The sequence below is a fragment of the Canis lupus genome, chromosome 4 (genome assembly GCF_003254725.2).
Source record: "Canis lupus dingo isolate Sandy chromosome 4, ASM325472v2, whole genome shotgun sequence".
NCBI lineage: Eukaryota > Metazoa > Chordata > Mammalia > Carnivora > Canidae > Canis > Canis lupus.
In genome coordinates, this window is record NC_064246.1 from 50,201,665 (window position 1) to 50,219,062 (window position 17,398).

Here is a 17,398-nt window from a genome sequence, read left to right on the forward strand (position 1 = left end):
TATATCAATTAATATATATCAATCTATATGTTTTTATGTATATATAATTAAGAAAAGGAAAAATAAGTGTTTTATCTTCACCTTTATTCTTTGATCCTTTCCTTTATGTACATCCAAGTTTCTGACCTATATCATTTTACTTCTCTGCATAGGACTTCTTATAACATTTCTGCAAGGCAGATACACTAGCAATGAATCCCTTCAATTTGTGTTTGTTTGAGAAATTCTTTATTTCTCCTTCACCTTTGAAGGATACTTTTACAAGGTACAGCATTTTGGATTGATGGTTTTTTCCCCCCCCTTAACATTTCAAATATTCCACTCCACTCTCTTATTTTTTGCCTAGTTTCTGAGAAGTTGAATATAATTCTTTGTTTCTTTATAAATAAGGTGAGTTTTTTTCCTCCTTTGGCTTCTTTCAGGATTGTTCGTCTTTGATTTTCTGCAGTTTGAAAATGATATGGCTTTGTATACTCTTTTTGATGTTTTCTTTTGTTTTTGTTGTTTTTTGGTATTTATATTGTTCAGTGTTCTCTATGCTTCCTGTGGTTTGCTGGACGACATTAATTTGGGCAAAATTCTGTTATTGTTTCAAAGAGTTCTTCTGTTCCTTCTCTCTCCTCCTTCTAGTATTTCTATTATGCAAATGTTACAACTTTTGCAGTTCTCACACAGTCCTTGGATACTCTGCTTTTGTTTTTGTTTTCCAGTCTTGATTCCCTTTGCTTTTTCATTTTTTGAGGTAACAGTAAAAAAATCTCTCAAGCTCAGAGATTCTTTCCTTGGATATGTCCAGTCTACCAGTAAGCTCATCAAAGGAAGTCCTCATTTTTGTTAGTGTTTTTGTTCTCTAGCAGTTCTTTTTCCTTCTTAGGATTTTCATTTTTCTGCTTACATTTCCCATCTGTTCTTGCATAGTTTCTACCTTAGCAAAGCCTTACTATATTGTAGCATTTAACTTCCTAGTCTAATAATTTCAATATCCCTGCCATAACTAGTTCTGATATTTGCTATGCTTTTCAAACTGTGTTTTTTGCCTTTTAGTATGCCTTGTAACATTTTCTTGATAGTCAGATATGATGTGCCAGGTAAAAGAAGGTACTATAAATAGGGCTTTTGTGTGAGAGGAAAGTGTTTTACAGTCCTATGAATAGGTTATAGTCTTTTAGTAAGCCTATGCTTCTGGACTGAACTTCACATAAGTTTTTCATTTGTTCTCCTCTCTTAGGTAGGACAGGAAAACTACCATGAGCTGAAGCTGGTATTTCCCTCCTCACACATGGATCACTAGCGTGGATAGGTATTGAGTATTTCCTTTATCCTACATAAGTAGAGCTGACTAGAGTTGGTTATTTCCCTTTCCTTTTCCCTAGGTCAGGTGGGTTCTGATAATACTTAAGCAGATTAGGCTCTGGATTGACTTGTTTCTTCTGAGGATGAGAACCTTGTTAATAATGGAGTACTCTAGTGTATTTGATTCCTTCTCCCCTTCTCCTGTGGGAATCTCTCTTTTTTTTTTTTTAAGATTTTATTTATTGATTTGTTCATGAGACAGACAGAGAGAGAGAGAGACAGAGACATAGGCAGAGGGAGAAGCAGGCTCCATGCAGGAAGCCTGTTGTGGGACTCAATCCTAGGACTCCAGGATCATGCCCTGAGCCAAGGGCAGATGCTCAACCTCTGAGCCACCCAGGCATTCCTCTCCTGTGGGAATTTTGAGGGGATTTTTCTCTCATATTTACTGTGAGAACATGGTAGAGCTTCAGGAGGTAAAACCCACAAAAGGGTGCCTTCTACCATGACTTAGTCCCTTGTTTTTAACTTGCACAGTTGGCCACATTGAGCCTCCAGCAATTTGTCAATTGCAGTTCAGGTTTCCCTACCCTGTTACTGGTTTCCAAGGCAGTTTCCACTCATGAGTCTCTGCTCTGGTAATCTGTGACTCCTTGTATTCACCTGTCTCTCCAATCTCAGGGGCAGCAGTTTACCCTATGTCCTCACCTCTCAAATGAATCCAAGAAGATTGATGACTTTTCAGTCTGGTCAGTGTTCTACTTGTTAGTAAAACAAGTACAGGTTGATTCAGAACCTAGAAGTCCTAATAGTTATCTTTTACTTTTATTGTCCAAGTTTTTATTTAAATTCCAGTTAGTTAATATACAGTGTAATATTAGTTTCAGGTATTGAACTTAGTGATTCATCACTTACATGCAATACCCTGTGTTCATTAATAGTTACCTTTCAAATCAATACATATATAATAATAAATAGAGGATTTTATTTTTAAAAATATAAAGTAAATATTAGTATCAATAGTAGATGTGAATGGCTCCAAATCCAAAATGTAGAAATGAATGACTAATATTTGGACAATATTATATTATGAAATGTATAAATACTTTAGACTCCTTCCTAACCACCCTGATACTCTTCCTCTGGACCAGCATCCCAATCACTACTCCCAGGAAGAATATTTAACTGAGGGAAGGAAAGAAGAGGAGAGAAGGCTGACTGCATCTAGATGCCAATATCCTACACTTCCCAAAGAACTACTGGAGGACAGTGAGTAATGGAGGCCACTCAAGAGATCAATATTGTTCTAATGAGCATGTGAGACATTTTAAGAGTTTGATACACCTCACAGGCTAGAAGCAGAGAGGGGAGTCATTTGAGGATCCAGAACTAAGGAAGGTGGACTTTTAAGTGAAGCATAACTGAGGATTTTAGAGAATTGTTTCATCCCTCACCACACACATATTGTTGTGGATGCTGGAAGCCGTATTTGCATTATATGAGCCCTCTCCTTAGCTATAGCTTACTGTAGCAGGGGTTGGAAACCAACTCAAACTGAGCCCATTTTAAAAACCTCTCCTATGAAAATTTAGAATTAAAGCAAGAGGTACTATTCACTTTCCATGGTCTCTTGAACTAGTTTATCTCTTGTATAAACTAGGAAACTATGCTATGATTGGTTCCTGCTATATGCACAAGAAAACAGGAAGTCATTCCACAGAAAGGGAGAATGACACAGGCACTTAGCAAGGAAAAGGGATGGAAGGTCCTATAGGTCCATAGAACAGTTTATGCTTAGCAATCCCTGATTCTAGTTACTCCAGTTACCACTTGCTGTGCAGATTAACTCAAAACTTTGGGCCTTAAACAACAATGATTTTAGTATACCTAATAATTTGGGGGTTAGGAACTAGGGCAGAGCTAAGGTGGGTGGGTCTCCTTCTTTATATGCCATTGACTGAAGTTACTTCAGCTGGCAGACGACGGGTCTAAAGTGCCCATGATGGCTCCACTCATATATGTGGTGTCTTGGTGAAGTTGGCAGGAAGTCTGGGCTCAGCTGAAACTGCCAACCTGACCATCCCCAGGTGACCTCTGCAACACAGCAGTCTCAGACTAGTCAGGCTTATTTCAGAGTGGCTCAGAATTCCCCCCCAGAAAGTATCCCAGGAGAGGAAGTGAAAGCTGCAAATCCATTAAGGTCCCTGCTGGAAACTACCACTACATTCTCTTATGCCCCAAATCTATTTGTTAATTCTAAAGCAATTCACTAAGTCCAGTTTAATTTCAAGAGGTGAAGAATTAGACTTGACCTCTCAATGAAAAGAGTAGAAAGGAATTGGCAGCCATCCTTAATCCTGCATGGAACCTGGCAGTACTTGGATTTCTGAATGTTGTGTCCTTCCATAAGAAGTCACCCTTTTGGAGAGGCTACTTTGAACTACTTTTAGCTATTTGTAGTTATCATATGAATGGGTAACTTACAAAAACAACATTTTGTATTTTGTTGGCCCTAGAAATTTCTTCAAATGTAGCACACACACTAAATGAAAAGTAAGGGTTCATGAGTTTAGGCTCTGCTTCAGGAAAGATCCAGGTTCAAAAGCTGACATTACAACTTCCTAGTTTTGTTACCTCAGACAAGTGACTTTCCTTCTCTAAGCTTTAGTTAGCTTCCTTATGTGTGAAGGGGAAAAATTAACAGTGTCTAACTCATTCGATGATGTAAGGAGTCAAGTGAGATCATAAACATAAAACTCTTCGCCCAGTGTCAGGCATGTAGTAAGCACCTAATGATTGTTGGTGTTATTCTTTTTATTAATTGTTGTGTTAGAGATTCAGCTCAAAAAAATATAAAAGAAAGGTTATATACTCAAGGAATATACAACCTAGATGGAAGACATGGTATTTCTATTAATAGAGAAATAACACTACAGCTAGAAAGGATTAAATTAAAATGAGAGAGGGATGCCTGGGTGGCTCAGTAGTGAGCATCTGCCTTCAGCTCAGGGTGTGATCCCGGGGTTCTGGGATTGAGCCCTGCATTAGGCTCCTTTTGGGGAGCCTGATTCTCCCTCTGCCTATGTCTCTGCCTCTCTCTGTGTGTCTCTTATGAATAAATAAATAAAATATTTTTAAAAAAATTAAAATGAGAGAACAGTAGAGACTAAGTTCAAATGGGTTATCAGAGAAGAAAATACTCTAAATTGGGCAATAAGAAAATATTCCGAGGCAAAGGTCAAGACCATCTTTAAAGAATGCACTAAGGTTGGGGAGAGAATTTCAAGCAGGTTGAATAGCAGAAACAAAGATAATTAGGTAAAAATGTGCCCAAGATTTTCAGGAACACTTAGCGGACTAGTGTAGCTCCTAATGCTATAGAAGGCAAGAAGAAAAGAAAGTAGGTAGCTGATAGAGTGAGAGCCTTGAATGCCAAGTTCAGGAATTTATAATTTATACTTAAGACTGAGAAATTCCTTGGCAGTTCTAAAATAGTGTTTAATAACATCATATTAATCTAAATATAGTATAGGTACAGACTTGAGTGAATTGAGAGAAATTCAAAAAAGGAAGACAATTAACTTCATAATATAGATAAGGATGTGGATGCCATATGATGATAGCAGGAAATAGATGAATGGTAGGCATGCTGGAGATGTCACATGGACAACATTGACAGGACTGACAGGTATTGTGACTGATTAGATGTGAGGAAAATGGAGGCATTGATTATGTCAACCTGGTATCAATTCTGAAAAAGACAATAATTACCCTATTGACAAAATGAGCAAAGTCTGAGAAAGGAACTAAATTGGAGAAAGAGAAAAGCTGGAAGGAAAAAGAGAGAAGCCTTGGGTGGAATGACAAAGGAAAAATGAGAAAATAGAAGAGATTAGTAAGGCACATGACATCATCATTGCTTCAACCTTCAAAGGAGAAAACCTGTACTAGAGTCCATGCTTTATTCAACCCAGAAGCAGAGGCATTGACACCCTAGAGTTATAGCTTTTGAAATAATGGATCATGAAGGAGAAAATTTATAATTCCTAACCCCAGAGATCTTCTGTTTTGATTTTCAGAAGTACTTAACAAGATGCTAGGCATTATACTCTCAGGTTAAGGTATGAAATTAAATGTTCTTCTGCCTCCCATTTCCCTACATTTATTCACATACGTGTTGAGATCAGTTGATGTGAAAGGAGTCTGACACATAAATTCTTTCATTGCAGTTATGTGTTCTAGGTCCCCTCAGCATATATATTCTCCCTCTCTCTCTCCCTCTCTCCCTCTCTGTGACAGACAGGTCTATTCTCAGAAGGACCTACTGAATCCTTCATAGACAAGTGCTCCCAGACATGGTGGGGTCTGATGTTCTTTCTTATATCCGTGGGTAGTTCTTCCATACATAAAACTGTCTGTCTGCCTCTGTGTCTCTAAATGTATTTCTTGGCTGGAGGCAAGCAGAAAGCTACTTTACCCACCATCACCTACGGTCCAACTAGATGAGCAAGACAGTCATTCCATAATACACAGAGTATTGTAAAAAACTACCTAGAGTCCCAGTCCCACATGGAATGTGAGGGCCATTGTCCTAAATAACTACTGGTCTCAGAAGTAACCATGAATACTTACTTAATCCAAGGTAAAGAGCTTTCCTAACTTATCTTCCTATCTCCATTTATCTTCTGCACTGCCTTAGTCTATTCAGGCTACTATATCAAAATACCACAGCATGAGTAGCTTAGAAATATATTGTTCACAGTTCAAAAGGCTGAGAAGTCCAAGATCTAGGCACCAGTATAGTCACCTTCAGTGAGGGTCCTCTTCCTGGTTCTTTGCTAGCACTCTCTCTATGTCCTCACGTGGCAAAAGGGGGCAGGAGATGTCTCTGGCTATCTTCTATAAGACACTAATCTCAGTCATGAGGACTCCATTTGCATGACTTAAGAAACTCCAAAGGGCCTCACCTCATAATTGTAGCATCTTGGGGTTAGGATTTCAACATATGAATTTGGGAGGGCACAAATTTTTAGACTATAGAATTTCCTGTAACCTAATTAATCTGAGAAAAGCTGCAGCTGTGCCCTTCTGCTGTGTAAGTAATTTTATAGATAAATGATCTACTTTCTAGGTAATTCCCCAGCATCCATTCCCCTTTTCGGTGGCATTCTTATATTCATGTGGAGGATTCTTCTTCCATTGTATATTGTCTTGACAGAAGAACGTTTTCTAGTATCTCCCTCCAACTATGGTAGCATCATATTTCTTCCATCTGCTATCTAGTTCATTTAGGAGCTGTCAGGAGACCCAAGAGTGTCCAATCAGAAGACCTTTCCCTGGACATTGAATCCTAATCTAGCAACAATAGCAGAGGTAGCAGTGACTATAACCAGTCCTTCCTGACCAAGCTCTTCTGGTGACCAGTCTTAGTTTCCTGCTTCCCTGCTTCCTTTTCTTTCTTTCTTTCTTTTTCTTTCTTTCTTTCTTTCTTTCTTTCTTTCTTTCTTTCTTTCTTTCTTTCTTTCTTTCTTTCTTTTTCTTTCTTTCCTTTCTTTCTTTCTTTTTCTTCTTTCTTTCTTTTTCTTTTCTTTCTTTCTTTCTTTCTTTCTTTCTTTCTTTCTTCTTTTCTTTCTTTCTTTTTTTTTTTTTCAGGATTTCCCTGTTCCTGTTTCCAGTGGGACCAAAGAAGTATCCTCATTTGGAGCCCACCCATCTCATTTTGCATGCCCGAGGTTCCAGAATTCCCTGCTCACATGGCCACAGCCTGCATTCAGTGCTTCCCCACATTTGCACTCATGACGGCAGACCACGCTGCCACCAATGCACATTCTTGGGACCTAAAATTAGTCATAAGATGACTTGTGTAAGGATATGGTAGGATGTGAATATAATTTGATGTAAAGTATCCATATATGCACTGGCAAGGCCCTTCTATGGCCTAAATGGGTAAGAAGAGAAGAATGGGAGGTTCTTTACAGAAGAGCAATCAGGGTCCAGGAGTACTAGGGCACTTTGTGGGCAGAAGTTGCCTGGTTTGAATTGTGTAGGGTGAAGAGAAACCTTGTGGGTTATGAAGTGCTTAGAATGGCAGAAAAGGGGTTTTCAGTGGGCAACCAGCCAAACTGGAGCATAAAGAACTCCCTTACCCCCATTAAAAAGCTCAAAGGAGGGATCCCTGGGTGGCGCAGCGGTTTGGCGCCTGCCTTTGGCCCAGGGCGCGATCCTGGAGACTCGGGATCGAATCCCACGTCGGGCTCCCGGTGCATGGAGCCCGCTTCTCCCTCTGCCTGTGTCTCTGCCTCTCTCTCTCTCTCTGTGACTATCATGAATAAATAAATAAAAAAATCTTTAAAAAAAAAAAAAAAAAAAAAAAAAAAAAAAAAAGCTCAAAGGAGAAAAACATGGGAGCTTATCTCAGGGATTTCCTGAGCCATCAGAAATGGAGAGTGATAATGAAGCCAGCAAGCCAGGGAAAAATTATTCTCTGTCATCTCTCTCCATCCGTGCCTGGCCTCTGCTGTGTCTGCATATCCCCAGAGCAAATGCGCAGGCCATTCATAGTTACTTGGAAGTAACTGTTGCTTTACACATATTTTTTTTTAAGAAGACCTATTTGTCAAGAGTAAAAGATAGAACATATTTCATGTAATAGTTTGTTAGTTTGATTTATAACTCATAAATATTTAAACATAAAGTATATGGGCCTCCATTTGTACTCTTGCACTGGCACTGACATCTCAAATGTTCTTGATAGCCTACTGCCCTTCTCCAGCTTTATCGTCAGGCTCCTCATCAATTCTATAAGCTCCAGATAGCTTTTCAATAATCTCTTTTTACTTATTGCATCAGGATCAGCTTTTATAGCTTGCATTTGGGAACCTCCCAGACATACCTGGCACTGAAGGTTTGCCTTCATTTGGTCTAATAAACCTTTAAGTCTTATTTCTGTCTTTTGTTACCTAGTGGTTATGGTTTGGAGATGTATTTGTGTTTAAATACAGAAAATATAAAGATGAAAAAAATCACCCAAAATTCAAGTAACATTTTTGCAGGCTCACTCAATATTTCACTTTTAGCAAAACACTATTATAATCACACGATTTTATATTTATCCTTTTCACTTACTGTAATCATTTCCCTATCATTAAATATTCTTCAGGAATGGTATTTTTAATGGCAGATTTCCCTTGTGTGAATATTTCATAACTTATCTAATAATTTCCTGAGTTTTTTTCATTGGTATAAATGATGCTGAGATTCAGATCTTTGGGCACAAATCCCTTTCTGCATTTCTTATTTTTTAAAAATAGATTCCAAAAAGAGGGAATATATGTTTTAAAGATAATTGATACATACTAACAGATTGTCCTCAAGCCAGGTTTTATCAGTTAGTTTGCCTTCAGCCAGCAGACTTTGAGAATGACTAATTTTCATATACCTTTAGCATCCAGCTCTCTTTGTCATCAAATGCTCTCAGGGCCATTACTGGCTGTTCATTCTAACCTCAATGGGGAGCCCCAACAGGAACACACAGACACACACACACACTGCCTGCCATACCTCATTTCACCATCAAGGTACATGTGGTGTCATGATAGGGTTTAAAAACAAAATGGAAAAAATGGAGGAAGTATATTGTGAATAGAACTAAAGGGAGAATGGAATTCTCTCTCCCTCTGTCTCTCTCTCCTCTCTCTCTCTCTCTCTCTCTCACGCGCATGCGCGCGCAGTATTGTTTAATTCTTTTGATTCTGCGAAGTTAGAGACCCAGTTCATCCTTCTATAAGCCTAAAGGACTTTCTCTCAACCTGAAGGGAACTCTTAGGCCAGCCACTGATGTTGGTAAAAGATATGTTCACAGATTGGTTTTAGGTCAGTTCAACAGATGTGTAGAATACAAAGGAGTTGGAACCACAGCCTGAAATGTACTAATAAAGAGTATTTGCCTGAATAAACTTCTGTATGTCTTCCTCTATGAATGAGAGAGATGGAGTGACAGGGTTAGTAGGAACTATGCTCAAAAGATAGACATACTTTTAGTGATTTGGGATCTTGCTATCAGAGACCCAATGTGATTAACTTTTATCTCAGTATTTGCCACAAAGCAAACTAGCCATACGGAGTTTAAGATCTGGTTAATTGATAGCAAATGGAGTGAAATGATGCCTCTTATAAAAATCTCGATAAGAATAAATGGATGCCAACTAAATCAGTTGATACAGCTAGAAGCATCTGGAGGCTGGGTTTGGAATGAACCAAGTGGTTTCCCAGAATGTTTTAGTGTGAGAAAAGTCAGAGATCAAGTATAGGTTGTATTGAAAAAAAGAACAACCTGGGACAATCAAATCTGCCTAATTTAGGTGGTTGGAGATGGGAGAAAATTCAATGAAGTCTGGGGCAAAGTGAGAAGCCAAGGGAAAACACAGCAGAGAGAGTTTTCATGACCATACCATTGGAGTACACATTTTTTATGGAATGTGGACTGCCTAGAGGTGGATTCACTGGACTAATTTAAAAGTACCACTCTGTAGCAGACAAAGCTTTGGATTCCTCTTCATACGAGTAATAGGTCTTAAAATAATGGAGGCATACTACTAAAATCAAGTTGAATAATTATTCAGACAAACAGTATACTTCATACTGTTGCACTCTCCCCACTCACCCAGGTCCCACCTACCACTAAGAATTATTTTTTTTATTTTTTCCACTACGAATTTTACTGCTAAAGACAGATGAGTCAAAGTCCCATTTGTGCATCTTGAGGTATCACCTTCCTCTCTCCCATCCTTTTACCTTGACCTTTTTGTAGCTCTGATGAGGATCCAGATTTACTTCTCATATCTCAAACAAAACAAAACAAAAAACAAAATAACAAAAAAATAGACAACCTGAGGTATGTAAAGTGAAATGCTAGTTTTTGTTTCAGAATATCAGGTAGTTAGAAAAATCTTGAATTGCTGTTTACTGTGACTACCAGAAAGATTATGTATACATAAAGTATTTATATGTCATTTTGAAAAAGATAATCATCTGAAAATGCATCTACTCCCTAATGCCTTGGGTGTTTCTATGGTTTAAAAACGAGGAACAGTCGTTACTCTTTTGAGAAGGATTTGAGCTACAATCATGCTTTCCCTACTTCAAATACCCTTCTTTAAGTTATGTTGGTGCTCTCAGAAAGCCAGAACTGCTAGGGGGAGATTGTCCCAAATTATAGCAGACCAGTTGGAGAAAACTGATCACACTGAATTAAAACAAATTTGCCACCAGCTCTGAATTAAATGTTAGAAGGCATCATGGTCCCATATTTATTTAGCTTCTGTTCTAAAGAGGACAAATAGTGGAGGGGATGTCTGGTCTTAGAGAAGGAAACACAATTCATTTTATCCCTAAGGATCAATAGATTTACAGATCCTGAGCTCAGAAAAATCTATATCTTGTCAAAGAAAAACATGAAAAGTACAAGTATACTCTCAGTATTTGTAAATGTTCCAGCTCCAAATGTCTAAGCTGAGGGAGAAAGAATAAAGTAGAGGTGGTAAGAGAAAAAAAAAAGTCAGTTATGCCTCTTAAATGCACATCAGATTTGGAGGCTAATCTTTGAAAATGCATTTGCCTTTATTCTTCTTGACTTAAGTTAATGGGATGAAAGTAGCTTCAGAATACATCATTTCTTTTCCAATTTCACAAAGCTGCAAACCCTTTATTAAGGAGAGCTGACCTTCCACATTCTACTGAATGTGTTTTGTTCTCTTAATTTCACCAGCAAACAGATAACCACTCCAATGACACTTGCCAAATCTGGCAAAAGATGGCAAGCATTTAATTAGCCCTGTGTTGAGTCTAAAAAAGACAAAACCATTACTAGAGGAAAAATTGTTTTCCAGAAGTGTAGACTCAACAGGATTTGTGAATTCCTATGCCCCGATGGAATGTTTTAGAAATGGGGAGCAACACAAAGAATATCTGCAGTTGCATTTATCTGTTTGTTTAAGATACCTTGAAAGATTATCAGCAAAGATGATGAAACAAAAAATAATGTGGAATTTGGAGTCAGACAGACAGACTTAGATCAAATACTGGTCCCATCAACTAGCAGTATAATCTTAGCCAAGTTACTGAACACATTTTTTTCCAAACCTGATCTCACACCTCAGAATAACTTGTACTTCAGCCAAAGAATCTGGTTTTTATTTTTTATGTATATTTTTTATTGGAGTTCATTTGTCAACATATAGTATAACACCCAGTACTCATCCCATCAAGTGCCCCCCTCAGTGCCCATCACACAGTCATCCCCCCCCCCCACTCCTTCCACTACCCCTTGTTCGTTTCCCAGAGTTAGGAGTCTCTCATGTTTTGTCACCCTCTCCGATTTTCCTCACTCATTTTCTCTTTTATGCCCTATAATCCCTTTCACTATTTTTTGTATTCCTTGTATGAGTAAAACTATATAATGATTGTCTTTCTCCGATTGACTTACTTCACTCAGCATAATACCATCCAGTTCCACCCTCGTTGAAGCAAATGGTGGGTACTCATCCTTTCTGATGGCTGAGTAATATTCCATTGTATATATATATATATATGTATATATATATGTATATACCACATCTTCTTTATCCATTATTTTCAGTGGATACCGAGGCTCCTTCCACAGTTTGGCTATTGTGGACATTGCTGCTATAAACATCGGGGTGCAGGTGTCTCAGGTCTCAGCTTTTCACTGTAAAACAATCAATATGATAGATCACATCAACAAGAGAAAAAACAAGAACCATATGATCCTCTCAATAGATGCAGAGAAAGCATTTGACAAAATACAGCATTCATTCCTCATCAAAACTCGTCAGAGTGTAGGGGCAGAGGGAACATTCCTCAGCATCTTAAAAGCCATCTACAAAAAGCCACAGTAAATATCATTCTCAAAGGGGAAAAACTGAGAGCCTTTCCCCTAAGATCAGGAACAAGACAAGGATGTCCACTCTCACCACTGCTATTCAACATAGTACTAGAAGTCCTAGCCTCAGTAATCAGACAACAAAAAGAAATAAAAAGGGATTCAAATTGGCAAAGAAGAAGTCAAACTCTCCCTCTTCACAGATGACATGATACTATACGTAGAAAACCCCAAAGACTCCACCCCAAGATTGCTAGAACTCATAGAGCAATTTGGCAGTGTGGCAGGATACAAAATCAATGCCCAGAAGTCAGTGGCATTTCTATACACTAACAATGAGACTGAAGAAAGAGAAATTAAGGAGTCAATCCCATTTACAATTGCACTCAAAAGCATAAGATACCTACGAATAAACCTAACCAAAGAGGTAAAGGACCTATACTTTAAAAGCTATAGAACACTTCTGAAAGAAATTGAGGAAGACACAAAGAGATGGAAAAACATTCCATGCTCATGGATTAGAAGAATTAATATTGTGAAAATGTCTAGGCTACCCAGGGCAATTTACACATTCAATGCAATCCCTATCAAAATACCATGGACTTTCTTCAGAGAGTTGGAACAAATCATCTTAAGATTTGTGTGGAATCAGAAAAGACCCCGAATAGCCAGGGGAATATTGAAAAAGAAAACCAGAGCCGGAGGCATCACAATGCCAATTTCAAGTTGTACTACAAAGCTGTGATCCTTAAGACAGTGTGATACTGGCACAAAAACAGACACATAGATCAATGGAACAGAATAGAGAACCCAGAAATGGGCCCTCAACTCTATGGTCAACTAATGTTCGACAAAGCAGGAAAGACTATCCACTGGAAAAAGGACAGTCTCTTCAATAAATGGTGCTGGGAAAATTGGACAACCACGTGCAGAAGAATGAAACTGGACCAATCTCTTACACCATACACAAAGATAAACTCAAAATGGATGAAAGATCTAAATGTGAGATGAGAATCCATCAAAATCCTAGAGAAGAACACAGGCAACACCCTTTTTGAACTTTGCCACAGCAACTTCTTGCAAGATATACATCGATGAAGGCAAGAGAAACAAAAGCAAAAATGAACTATTGGGACTTCATCAAGATAAAGTTTTGCTTCTGTACAGCAAAAGAAACAGTCAACAAAACTAAAAGACAACCTATAGAATGGGAGAAGATATTTGCAAATGACATATCAGATAAAGGGCTAGTGTCCAAGATCTATAAAGAACTTATTAAACTCATTACCCAAGAAACAAATAACCCAATTATGAAGTGGGCAAAAGACATGAACAGAAATTTCACCAAAGAAGACCATGGCCAACAAGCACATGAGAAAATGCTCCACATCACTGGCCATCAAGGAAATACAAATCAAAACCACAATGAGATACCACCTCACACCAGTGAGAAAGGTGAAAATTAACAAGACAGGAAACAACAAATGTTGGAGAGGATGTGGAGAAAGGGGAACCCTTTTACACTGTTGGTGGGAATGTGAACTGGTGCAGCCACTCTGGAAAACTGTGTGGAGGTTCCTCAAAGAGTTAAAAATAGAGCTACCCAAAAAAAAAAAAAAAAATAGAGCTACCCTATGACCCAGCAATTGTGCTACTGGGGATTTACCCCAAAGATAAAAATCTGTTTTTTAAACAAGCAGATGATGCTCATGTACCACCAGGTTTGAGAGCCTCTACACCTTGTTGTCTTCATCTGTAAGGTGTGGTCCAATACCTATGCCATGTGTGAATGTTAAAGACGATAAAGGATATGAAACATCTATTTTCCTGTCCTATACTCAGTACATATCAAGTATTCTCTTTGAATTAATAATTTTTATTTTTTAATAAACAGTTTTTTATTAGTTTCAGGTAAACAATCAATTGGTAATGGGATTAATATTTTGGAGATGATTTTCTACAGAAAATTTCAGCTTGCTTTTAGGTGGCAACCTATTTAATGTAACTACCATATGTCTATTGTTTCTTTATCACAAAAAAATAGTACATCAGTATTGCTGCTATAGGAACCCAGCAAATTACAAACAAAATATCTCTCATCAAAGAGGCATGAGGATAAAGTCAGAGAAATGTTTTTCTTATTTTTAACCAAAGATTAAATTCTGTAAAATCAGTAACGGAAAAAATGGATTTGAAATATCAGGACTACATGTCCTCTCTCCATTTTCTTTTCATCTCAAAGTGAATGGAGATGGGAGAACCGCTTTGCAGCAGGTGATCATGCTAATTTTCTGGGTCATTTCCTCAAGGTGTCCTTAAAAGTAACAATCATCTCTGTTCAAAGCAGTTCTCTCCCATTAGATACATCCGCTCCCCAAATGTTTGACAACTTTTAATAGCTGCTTTCTGTTACCTCAAAAAGCTTCGCCTGGGCATACATATTAGCTTTTTTCTCCAGCCTTGTCCACTGTGAAAACTGCAGTATTAAAAAACAGCATTCAAACTCCTCCCATGGCAATCTTCATGATAGATGTTCCATGATGATGTTCATATATGCATATGATGTTTTTGCTTTCAAACCCCTTTCATAGCCTCATCCTATCAGCTCTCATAACATTGGAGGTTAAGTGAAGTCAATATTACTGATATGTTTAGAGATGAGAAGCAGAGAAACCTGAGATACAGTACGGTCACAGAGCTGGTTGAGTGACCAAAATAGAGCCAGAAACACCAGATTCTTAGTTTGTATTCTTCAGGACTCCAACCCCAGTGGGCTTAAGCAACATAAGCTCTTAAAGCCAGGAAGTCCACAGAACAGGTATCATCATAGGCACGGATGGCTGTAGTATCAAGTGGTAGTATCATAGAGTCCCTCTGAGTCTCTACATGTATCTTTGTGTGTGTGTGTGTGTGTGTGTGTCTTTGTGATCTCTATGCATACATGCCTAAGGAATTCCTCTTTCTCTGTTTTTGTCCTATCTTCCTTTTGGCTCTTTCTGCCTTTTTCTGTCTCTCTTTGTCCAGATGTTTCTCTCCATCTAGCTCTCCACTGTCTGTTATCAGCTCTGTTTTCATCTTTTTAAACTTCATTCTCAAATTAGTTTGTTCCATATGGTAGCAAGATGGTCCCTTGAAGTTTCAAGCTTCCGTTCTTATGGAAACATAGAGTATATTGGAAATCTCTCTCTCTCTCTCTCTCTCTCTCTCTCTCTCTCTTTCTCTCTCTCTCCCCCTCCTTCCCTCCCTCCCTCCTTCCCTCCCTCTTTCCTTCTCTCTCAAAAGTCCAAACAAACCACAAAACTGGCTCTGGTTGACCTCCCTTGAGCCATGTGCCCTCATGGGGACTATGCTTGTACTCTGGTTGGTCAATCTGAGAAACATGCCTGCCCTTTGGCAGGGACCCTTTGATTCGTTCCCATCAGAATCACTTAGAGGGAGGAAAAACAGTTTTCTAAAGGAAAAGCAGGCAGCCTTACCAAAAAAAGAAGTCTGCTGAATTGGCAAAACAACACATATCCCTAGATTCTTCATTTTTAGTGCACCATATATTGCCACCTGTCATATGGTGTTTTTAAGGATTCTTATTCCTTTAAAGTTAAGTCAAAAAGAGAATTCCATATGTTACCTAAAATAATGCTACATGATGACAATCCCTGAGTGTAAAAACCACGTAGACAGGCTAAGCTCTTGTTTCTCACAGATTAATCTCATCCACAGAAGGCTTTTATGAGAAAATACATTTACCTACACAAAAAGAATATGATGAAAGGAATGTCCAAGCAATTCACATCATCTGAATTTATCCAGTTATCAAATGAGCTATAAAATAAATTGTGGAGACCTTTGCAAACCACAGAATTTATTTTGGCTAGTTCAAACATAAAATGGTTTATTATAAGCTTACATGATTTCTGGGAACCATACTGGCATGCTACTTAATTAGGATAAACTGCAATTAAGAGAAATGTCCAGTCATTGCACATGCTGTTCTGTGGAAGCTCTATTGCAGGTGTCACCCACAACTTGGACCAATGATTATGGAGATAGACAATAGAAGTTTCACCCAGCTGCTCTAGGAGAGCCTCCACTATTGTGTCTGCAAGAAGATCCAATCTCAACGTATATAGCTACCACCTCTTGTTTTTCCTCACATATAAATATAGAAACTAAAACACAAATCTGCTCCTGGATGTGAGAGGAAGGTCTGGGATTATGCTTTATCTGTAGCATAGATTCTGTGAACACTTGTAGGACATTTGAATGTCAGGTCAAAAAGCATGGACTTTGAATTCAGGCCAATCTGGGTTAAAAGATGTGTGATTTTATTTTAACTTCTTTAAATTTCTCCATCTCTACCCTCTGTCAAATAGGAATTCTATAAATAGAGATCAAGTATTTAGAGCACCTGGCACATGGTACATACTCAACACAAAGTAGCTCTTAGTGTTTTCTATGAAACTAAAAAATATGTGAAAATATATAATAGAGATGCCTTTTTCTTCTCTCTTATTATCATCTTTTTGGCCCATCTTTCTACACACAATTGCATTGAATACATATCTCTGCAAATGTTTGTTACAAAAGTCTCTTCAGATGAATTGGTAGTAATCGGCAACCTTTATCTTCAATTTCCTATACCCCCACCTGAGACCTGCCCTAGCATCCCACACAGCTGCACAGCTACCCTAACTACACACAGGCTGGCTCCCTGCAGCACAAGAAGCTCTGCCCATGGCCCTGGATTGAGAGTCATGAGGCACTCCAGGACAGATTGCTTAGATCTCTACTTCCTGGACACCAGGCCTGTCTCCATGGCATCATTCAGCTGAAAATAGACAAGAGGTTTATTTCAAGATCCATAGAGAAGAAACAGATAGATGTGGAGATGATTAGAATGAGACTGACAAGGCTTTCTGCAAATTCCAGAACCAACCTTTCTCTTCTAGAAACTTTCAGGCCCCCACAGCCCTATTGTCCTCCATTCTCCGGGCCTTCACAATCAACTGCTAAACCTCATATTTTGAACTAGAATTTTGATCCAATTTTTGCTATTTTCTGCCCATTGCTTTTTGTATCCTTTATGATACTATAAGGTTCTAGGGAACCTTAAGATACTAAAAGAATCAAGATCTGTTCTTTTTTTATATGCCTCCTCCAGTTCCTACATCAAAAATGTGGCTTTGAAATAAATGACTTGCTTCAACT

At 38.3% G+C, this 17,398-nt stretch overlaps 1 long non-coding RNA gene across 8 annotated transcripts in view; it reads left to right on the top strand.

Moving 5' to 3' along the window:
• The window catches only part of LOC112651833 (uncharacterized), an 85,914-nt gene that overhangs the window by 28,984 nt on the left and 39,532 nt on the right, over positions 1-17,398 (top strand). For all 8 annotated transcript variants that reach the window (XR_007410259.1, XR_007410258.1, XR_007410260.1 and 5 more), the window contains exons 3-4: positions 1,229-1,300; positions 2,445-2,562. This is a non-coding gene — a long non-coding RNA (uncharacterized LOC112651833). The remainder of the gene's footprint in view (positions 1-1,228; positions 1,301-2,444; positions 2,563-17,398) is intronic.